The sequence below is a fragment of the Moschus berezovskii genome, chromosome 11 (assembly GCF_049115385.1).
Source record: "Moschus berezovskii isolate FMDL1 chromosome 11, NW_MosBer_1.0, whole genome shotgun sequence".
Taxonomy (NCBI): Eukaryota; Metazoa; Chordata; class Mammalia; order Artiodactyla; family Moschidae; genus Moschus; species Moschus berezovskii.
In genome coordinates this window covers 94,463,066-94,473,092 of record NC_142470.1, presented here as the reverse complement: position 1 = coordinate 94,473,092, position 10,027 = coordinate 94,463,066, and the positions used below count along the sequence as shown (strand labels likewise).

General features: G+C 43.9%; 1 long non-coding RNA gene across 1 annotated transcript; it reads right to left on the bottom strand.

Annotated features, from left to right (window-relative positions):
• Positions 1-5,359: 5,359 nt before the first annotated feature.
• Positions 5,360-8,985, bottom strand: LOC129538997 (uncharacterized). Its single transcript, XR_008682372.2, has 2 exons — positions 8,772-8,985; positions 5,360-5,570 (listed from the first exon to the last, which is right to left on the bottom strand). It is a non-coding gene; the product is annotated as an uncharacterized LOC129538997 (long non-coding RNA).
• Between the last annotated feature and the right edge of the window lie 1,042 nt (positions 8,986-10,027).

Genomic DNA, 10,027 nt, shown 5'->3' with positions numbered 1-10,027 from the left:
GCTTTCAATCTTTCCCAGCATCAGGGTCTTTTCCAATGAGTCAATTCTTTGCATCAGGTAGTCTAAGTATTGGAGTTCCAGTTTCAGCATCAGTCCTTCCAACGAATATTTAAGACTGATTTCCTTTAGGATTGACTGGTTTGAATTCCTTGCAGTCCAAGGGACTCCCAAGAGTCTTCTCCAACACCACAGTTCAAAAGCATCAATTCTTTGCTGCTGCTGCTGCCAAGTCACCTCAGTCGTGTCCGACTCTGTGCGACCCCATAGACGGCAGCCGACCAGGCTCCGCCGTCCCTGGGATTCTCTAGGCAAGAACACTGGAATGGGTTGCCATTTCCTTCTCCAATATGTGAAAGTGAAAAGTGAAAATGAAGTCGCTCAGTTGTGTCCAACTAGTAGCGACCCCATGGACTGCAGCCCACCAGGCTCCTCCGTCCATGAGATTTTCTAGGCAAGAGTACTGGAGTGGCTTGCCATTGCCTTCTCCAATCAATTCTTTAGCATTCAGCTTTTTTTATGGCCCAACTCACACATTCATAATTACTGGAAAAACCATAGCTTTCACTAGATGAACCTTTGTCAGCAAAGGAATGTCTCTGCTCTTTAATATGCTATCTAGGTTGGTCATAACTTTTCATAGATCTAAGTTATTGCCATTCATATATTTAAATTATTTATAGATTTAAATTGTAGATTTAATAGATTTAAATTATTGCCATTCAAAATTAAGTTTGCCAAAAGCTTTAATGATGCTCACAATCTCAAGTCAGGAAGGAAAACTGCAAGAGAAAAAGAAAAAAAAAACTATAAAAAAAAAGATTAAAAATTAGTGTTTCTTTATACAGCAAAGTTGTGAGTGGTTTTCTACTTCAGGCTTTTCTTTCCTATAGTGTGCTTTTTAAGCTCATTTTCATGTTTACCACCTAGACAAGAATTAAGCATCTCTCCCTCAAAAGCCCAAGCTCCTGTCTCTATCTCTCCCACCCACTTTTCACTCTTAACCCCAAATGCCTCTGTCCCTAGGTTTTGCTTCAAGATGTTTCTGCCTAGAATGCACATGCTCACCACACAACAGGATATATGCCCCCCCACACACACATTTTAAAGTCAGATTTCAGGTTTCTCTTGAGAGATCAGCTGCTGCTGCTGCTAAGTCACTTCAGTCATGTCCGACTCTGTGTGACCCCATAGACGGCAGCCCACCAGGCTCCCCCGTCCCTGGGATTCTCCAGGCAAGAACGCTGGAGTGGGTTGCCATTTCCTTCTCCAATGCGTGAAAGTGAAAAGTGAAAGTGAAGTCGCTCAGTCGTGTCTGACTCTTAGTGACCCCATGGACTGTAGCCCACCAGGCTCCTCCATCCATGGGATTCTCCAGGCAAGGGTACTAGAGTGGTATCATTGCCTTCTCCGAGAGAGATCAGCAGACCTATCATATTGCTCCAGGATTTTCACGTGGCAACAATCACTTGATACTATCCATACATTTCACCTTTAGATGGGCATTCTTTCCAGTCCACTGTATTTCCCCAAACAGACTCTCCCCACCAACCTGAAGGCTGAGTTTACTTTTCAATAGAACAAGTCTTCATTCCATTCCCATAGAAACAATGAAAGGTAAACCAAAAGATCCACCTGCTCTAAGAAAAATTAAAGAGAGCATCTTTCTTCATGAAATAAAGGCTATTTAAAGGAGATCAATCCTGGGTGTTCATTGGAAGGACTTATGCTAAAGCTGAAACTGCAATACTTTGGCCACCTCATGCGACGAGTTGACTCACTGGAAGAGTCTGATGCTGGGAGGGATTGGGGGTAGGAGGAGACGGGGGCGACAGAGAATGAGATGGCTGGATGGCATCACCGACTCAATGGACATGAGTTTGAGTGAACTCCGGGAGTTGGTGATGGACAGGGAGGCCTGGCATCCTGTGGTTCATGGGGTCGCAAAGAGTTGGACACGACTGAGCGACTGAACTGAACTGAACTGAATAAGCAAACACCAGCCTGTGCATTCATTTAAATCACCTGCCTGCCCTCTGACCCAGATGATAGCCAAGATGCCTTTCTAGCCTGGTTTCTGGATGTGCTGGGCACTGGCATAAGATAAGAGTATAAGAGAGCCTCTCTGACAGACTGGTGGTGTGAGGGGGAGGCGGTTGGGAGAGGAATGGAGTAGAAGGTTGGGATTAGCAGATGTGAGCTTTTATATGCATGCGTGTGTGCTCTGTCATATCTGACTCTTTGCTACTCCATGGACTGTAGCCTGCCAGGCTCCTCTGCCCATAGGATTTCCCTGACAAGAATACTGGAGTGGGTTGCCATTTCCTCTTCTGGGAGTCTTCCTGACCCAGGGATCAAACCTGCATCTCCTGCTTGGCAGGTGAATTTTTTACCACTGCGCCACCTGGGAAGCCCGAGCTTTTATATACAGATTGGATAAACAATAAGATCCTACTGTATAGCACAGAGAATTATATTCAATATTCTATGATAAGCCATAACAGGAAACAATGCTTTAAAAAAGAATATATATACATATATAACTGAATCAGTTTGCTGTACAGCATAAATTAACACAACGTTGTAAACTAACTAAACTTCAATTTAAAAAAGAATGGAGAAACACACACCAAAAAAAAGAAAGAAACTAAAGCCTTATAAATTCTAATTTGTGCATGGCTCACTCAGTGGCCATTTCTTTATGCTTCTGGCTAGCATATCACGATGTTCCTGTATTACATCAGTACATGGTCACCTCTATACTGGATTCACCTCCTTGAAAACAAAGACTGTGCCTTTTTCTCTGGTCACCACAGAACCTAGAATAGTGCCAGATAGGTACTAGGTGTTTAAGAATGTTTGCTGAATAAATAAACAATGCTTAAATATATATATATTTTTCTTTATATATATATATAAAGACAGGGGTCTCTCTGACCCCTGTTCTAGCCCCTGCTCCCCTACGTCTCCATCAGGCCAGGCTACAGAGTTCAATAATACATCCTGCACTCAGCAAGCCTGACCTTGGGAAAATCAGGAAAATGAACAGTTCCCACAGTAACCCCAGGACCCAAGCCCGGAAACAGTCATCCCACTGGACTGTGTCTTACCTGACTAATAGTTTGGGCTGCAAGTAACTGAAGATCCAACTAAAGGAAACTTAAATAAACATGGAAGTTTGGGGTGGGTAGTTTCCAGAGTTAGTTAATTCACAGGCTTGTGACCTTAAACACTCCACATGCTTTCCACCAACCAGCATGTTTGACAGTATCTCTCCTCACAGTTGCAAGCTGGCTGCTGTGGCTCCAGGAATCACATACATGTGTGGGAACAGCTGTGAGGAAGAGGAGCTTTTCTTCCTCTACCTTTGTTCTCGTGAGGGAAGGAGACCTTTACCGGAAGCCTTCCCAGACATCCTCCCCTAAGGTCCTAATGGCCTAAGCGAATGGCTGAGAGGGGAATCACCGGGGCTCACATGAACTAATCAAGATTTCCCATCTGAGGCTGGAGTCAGAAGTAGCTTGCCTGAGCACATGAGAACATGAAACACTGCAGCAAGAAAGAATGAGCAATGACTGCTGGATGACAACTCATGCTATTTTCTCCCCACTCACACCTCAAGTTCGCCTGCCTCTCGAACCCCACCTCAGAAAGCACCCCGACTCCTTTAAACTAAGAGGGTTGAGTGCATCCATGTCTTCTTTGTAATTAATAACTCAGTTTTGCGGCATTTATTGAATGTGCATGGCACAAAGACCATTCAGTTCTCACAGAATGGCAGATGAGTGAATGAACTAATCAGTTGTTATATGGTTAAGTGGTCTGGAGGGTGATGTGACAGGAGGAAACCAGCAGGCCAATGCATTCATTCAGGAAAGGCAGAAAGGACTTAGACTGAACCAGGGATGATAAGGATGAGAAAATAGATCAAAATTTAGACATATTTGATAAGAGCCAGTCACTAATGGGAGGGGAGGGTTTGGGAGGAGTAGGTGATGCCTCAGTTTTGTAGTTTGGACTCTGTAATTCTATACATAGGAAAGAGAAGTCAGGGGCTCCCAGGGCCTTGACTGTACCTTCCTCTTACTGCATTGCTCACTAATGCTTTGGGTACAACAGAATACCTTCTGGAGAACAGGGAAAGGAGCCCAGTAATGAGATTGGAGTCAAGCTCGCTGCAATGAGGCAGCAGCAGAGAGAGAGCACAGGGGAGGGCTGACCTCTGGGTTGTATTCAATCACAGAAAACTCCCTGAATGCTTAACCCTGGCTCAGGTCCCGTGGGAAGCAGGGACCCCTCAGCTGCTGAGCTGGGCTGCTGCCATGCTAACTCTGGTGCCAGAGTCAGCATCCAGGCAGAGGACATAACTCGTACATGAGCCATCTTAGTGCTGAAAGCACATGCTGCTGGGGAGGAGGGAGGGATACTTTCAAATACCATGGCAGACTGTGGGTTGGAAAGAGCCCCAAACTTTTAATTAAATGAGATCAGATTGACCTAACCACTGTATCTTAAATTTCTCTAACTTAAAAGAAAGGAACACAGAGCTATTTGGAAGATCATGCTCTGTGATTGAAGTGTAGGAGGGACTGCACCAAAATTATCTCCAGTTGAGTTGAAATGTCTCTAAGAATAGAATATTCAGAAAGACCTTCCTCACACTGAATAAAGCCTGCCTCTGGGAACTGAAGTTGGTTCCCAGCAGAAGGTGTACATATCAGCCACCAAAAGACCTACCATTCAGAAATGGTGAGTCCGGGCTTCCCTGGTGGTTCAGTGGTAAAGAATCTTGACTGCCGATACCGGGAACATGGGTTCGATCCCTGGTCCAGAAGGATCCCACATGCTGTGGGGCAACTAAGCCCACTGCCTACAGCTGCTGAGTCCAAGTGCCACGACTACTGAGACTGTGCCCTAGAGTTGGGCTCCACAACAAGAGAAGCCACTGCAATGAGACGCTCACACAGCTATTAATAGAGGGCAGACCTTGCCCACCGCAACTAGAGAAAAACCCGTGCAGCAGCAAAGACCCAGCGCAGCCAAAGATAAATTAATTAATTAAATTATTTTTAAAAAAAATGGTGAGTCCTTCCAACTGTCCCTTCCCATCTCTATTCTCTGGCCCAAACAATCTTTATTTATTTTGCTTTTCTAAACTCACTCCTTTAATCATTTTTGCTCATTTCTGTGGCTTGTTTCCTGTTCCTCCTCTCTAGCACCTCCAAATCGCTTCAGCAGGGAGTCAGGAGCCCAAGCCACACACAGTACAATGAGGAAGCTGCCATGAATTTTTCTGCCGTTCTGAATTTCTTTTCTGAAAAATAGACAAAGGATATAAGCAGGCACACTGCTGGAGATGAAATACAAATGGTCAATATCATAGGCCCAGTTTAATTAACAAAGAGATACAAATCAAAATAACAATAGAGCAGGTTTCACCTATCAGATAAGCAAAGATAAAAGTGATTCTTGGAACTTCCTTGGCCATCCAGTGGTTAAGACTCTGTGCTTCCACTGCAAGGGGATACAGGTTCCACCCCATGTCAGAGAACACTGCATGCTGTGTGGTGCTGCTAGAAAAGACAGATAAATAAATAAAAATTATTCTAAATATTCAATATTGAGAAAATTTTCAAATTCTACTGATAGGAATATAATTTGGAGCAAACTTTATGAGGGTAGGACATAGCTTGCCAGTTTTAACATTTTTTATTTATTTTATTTTTGGCTGTGCTGGGTCTCTGTTGCTGCATGATGGCTTTCTCCAGTTGCAGAGAGCGGGACTGCTCTCTAATTGCGGCACTCAGACTTCTCATTGTGCTGGCTTCTCTTATTGTGGAGCACAGGCTTTAGGCAGGTGGGTTCAGTAGTTGCAGCTTGCAGACTCGAGAGTCTGGTAGTTGTGGCACACAGGCTTAGTTGCTCTGCAGCATGTGGTATCTTCCTGGACCAGGGATCAAACTAGTGTTTTCTGTATCAAAAGGCAAATTCTTAACTATTGGGCCACCAGGGAAGCCCTTGTATGTAATTTTTAGGGTAATCACTATCACCAATCTGAATCCCACTTTTGTAAATTTATTCTTCAGAAATGTTAGCATTAATGTGTAAAGATCCATGAAAAGTCAGCAGTATTGTTCATAGTAGGAAAAAAAATGGAAACAATCTGAACATTCAGTAATCAGTTCAGTCACTCAGTCGCGTCCCACTCTTTGTGACACCATGGACTGAAGCATGCCAGGCTTCCCTGTCCATCACCAACTCCCAGAGTTTACTCAAACTCATGTTCATTGAGTTGGTGATGCCCTCTGGCCATCTCATTCTCTGTCGTCCCCTTCCCCTCCCGCCTTCAATCTTTCCCAGCATCAGGGTCTTTTCAAATGCATCAGTTCTTCCCATTAGGTGGTCAAAGTTTTGGAGTTTCAGCTTCAACATCAGTCCTTCCAATGAATATTCAGGATTGATTTCCTTTAGGATCGACTGGTTTGAACTCCTTATAGTCCAAGGGACTCTCAAGAGTCTTCTCCAACATCACAGTTCAAAAGCATCAATTTTTTGGCACTCAGCTTTCTTTGTAATAGAGACTGGTTAAATAAGTCATGATAAGACATACAATGGATTCCTATGCAGCCATTTAAAAGAATGATCCCAGGATGGATTGGGAGTTTGGGACTAGCAGATACAAACTATTATATATAGAATGCATGAACAAGGCCCTGCAGTATAGCACAAGGAACTATATTTTATATCTTGTGATTAAACCATAATGGAAAAGAATATGTAAAAGAATATATATATATATATATATGCATAACTGAATCACTATGAGGAACGCTGGGCTGGAAGAAGCACAAGCTGGAATCAAGATTGCTGGGAGAAATATCAATAACCTCAGATATGCAGATGACACTACCTTTATGGCAGAAAGTGAAGAGGAACTCAAAGCCTCTTGATGAAAGTAAAAGAGGAGAGTGAAAAGGTTGGCTTGAAGCTCAACATTCAGAAAACAAAGATCATGGCATCTGGTCCCATCACTTCATGGGAAATAGATGGGGAAAGAGTGGAAACAGTGTCAGACTTTATTTTTTGGGGCTCCAAAATCACTGCAGATGCTGATTGCAGCCATGAAATTAAAAGACGCTTGCTCCTTGGAAGGAAAGTTATGATCAACCTTGATAGCATATTAAAAAGCAGAGACATTACTTTGCCAACAAAGGTCCATCTAGTCAAGGCTATGGTTTTTCCCGTGGTCATGTATGGATGTGAGAGTTGGACTGTGAAGAAAGCTGATCGCCGAAGAATTGATGCTTTTGAACTGTGGTGTTGGAGAAGACTGTTGAAAGTCCCTTGTACCGCAAGGAGATCCAACCAGTCCATTCTAAGGGAGATCGATCCTGGGTGTTCATTGGAAGGACTGATGCTAAAGCTGAAACCGCAATACTTTGGCCACCTCATGTGACGAGTTGACTCACTGGAAAAGAGTCTGATGCTGGGAAGGGCTGGGGGCTGGAGGAGAAGGGGACGACCGAGAATGAGATGGCTGGATGGCATCACCGACTCTGTGGACGTGAGTTTGTGTGAACTCCGGGAGTTGGTGATGGACAGGGAGGCCTGGCGTGCTGTGATTCATGGGGTCGCAGAGAATTGGACACGACTGAGCGACTGAACTGAACTGAACTGAATCACTTTGTTGTATAGCAGAAATTAACACAACATTGTAAATCACCTATACTTCAACAAAATAATTTTTTTAAAAAAGAATGATGAAGATTCTAATCTACAGAGTTGGAATGCTGTCTGTCAAATGAAAACAAACACATTTTTAAATTGTAAATGAAGCATGGGTCCATTTTTAATCATCTGTGCATATGCAGAGCTATAGATTTATGTACTTGTGTACACGTAAAAAGAAAGCACTATAAAAGTGGTTTTTTAAAATGAGTTCCAAGTACCAGCAGCCTCAGCATCACTAGGGAATTTATTAGAAATGCTAATTCTCAGGCCCCTTCCCAGACCAGCTGAGTCAGAGTCTCCAGGGGTGAGGCCCAATAATCTGGTTTACAAGCCCTCCAGGTGATTCTGATGCTCAGTGAAATTTGAGAGTCACTGTTCTAGAAAGAACATTTACCAGAGGTGGAGACAGAAGAGACCTAGCTTAGAGGGAAATTTCTACTTGTTTATTCACTTCTGTACTGTTGAGAAATGTAATTATGTTCATAAAGAAGGCTCCTCAAAGTCATGTACACATCTTACTAGGCTGTGCTAACTTATCAGTTGAATCAACTTCTGTGCTCTACTCGAAGAAAATCCAACATGGAAACATTCAGATTCCTCTGTACAGCAGAAATCAACACATCAACTACGCTTCAAAAAATTTTTTTTTTTTTAAATTCAGATTCATGACACCAATAACACTGGGAAATTACTGAATGGCTTCCAACATCACCAGAGTAAAGTAAAATGTATGCACACATTAGGAATTGAACATGGCTCTGCTATGTGAGCTGAGGGACTCAGTCTCTGGGCCTTGGTTCTGCCTTTGTAGCTGATAATAACAATAGCCACCTTGTCTCCTCAGGTCACAGGGAGGAGCAGGTGACACATGTAAAGCCCACTACTCATTGTCAGATATTAGTACCATGATTTCTTAAACATCAAAATGATCTCAACAACTTGACCGACTCCTTTGGTTTTATAAAAACATCATCATTGCATAAAATCATCTGAGGATGGTCCTCTTAGTAGAAAGGGTTCTGCCAGAGAGACTTGACACATACCTGCCCAGATCACTTTTCCTACTGAAACCTGTAAAACTTGGACGAGCCGGTGAATGTGTGCAAATGATTTCTTTCCGCCATTCCCAAGGCCTCCCGCGCATTCGCCCCAAGCCTGCTTTGTGGAGCGTCTCCTTCGCGGTCTGTGAAAGGCCTTCGTCTTGTCTCTCTCACCTCCCTGTCCTCAGACAACAAAGCCGGCTTTTCTGTTTGCACAAAGTGCTTGTTGCTCTCTTGAGCCATGAGAAAACATGGAGCAGAAGAGTAATAATGTGCTCCTTCTTTCTACTCCAATAAAAAGTTATGAAACAGAAGCCTGGGGCCAAGGCAGGCTCACTGTTGTGTGTTTTGACAAAGAAATAATTTCTGTAAGCACAGTCCTGGGGCAGATGGCGGTAAACTAGCCTGTGGCACAGCTCACATAATGGAGAGGCTCCGGTCCTGTCCATGAGATCCTGGTCTCTCGACCCAGTAGGTGCCAGAGCAGCACACAGGATCCCGACCTTCCATTTATAAGCCCCTCTCTCCACTCAGGGAAGAGGAGTGGAGAGGGCTGCCCACAGCTGCCTGAGATTGAAGGCCCCTGGGGCTGGCCCCAATTCCCAGCCCTTCAAGGATCTCCACCTGGCCACAGGGACAGCTATTGGGACAAACACAGGCATATTCTCAGTTTTCCCCACTGAGGTACTAAATTGATCGGTCTGAGGAAGAGTCCAGGAATCAGTGTTTTGTTTTGTTTTTTAACTTCTTCGGTTGTTTCTGATGAGCAGCCAAATTTAGGAAGCTGTTTTAGAGTCATCTCAAATGTTTCCCTGTCTGTGAAACGCTGACTCTCCCAGGCAGAAATGGACTCTCGACCCACCTTGGCCTTCTCTCATTTTTCACACAGGCTGCCTAAGGGAGACCACGCCAGTATGAGATCAATTACTCCCTTCATATGTCTCTCTTATCCTCCAAAGGTGAGTAGAGATCTGCTTAACTGGGTCCCACTCCAAGCTTTTCTCTTACCAGCCCATGTCCCTGGGGAACTGACTTAAGCATTTGAACATGTTTCTTCAGCTATAAAATGAAAATCATAAATACTGCAAAGAGTAGCTGGGATGAAAGGTGATGAGACCCAGCAGGCAGGACCTTGGATGTATCTGTACCCTGCTTGGACTGAGAAACTCTGCTTTGAGCAGTGTCTTCAGCCCTACAAGAGTTCCTTCAGAGAAAAACATGCCTACACTGAAATAGATAAAGCCAGGCAGGGATGAGTG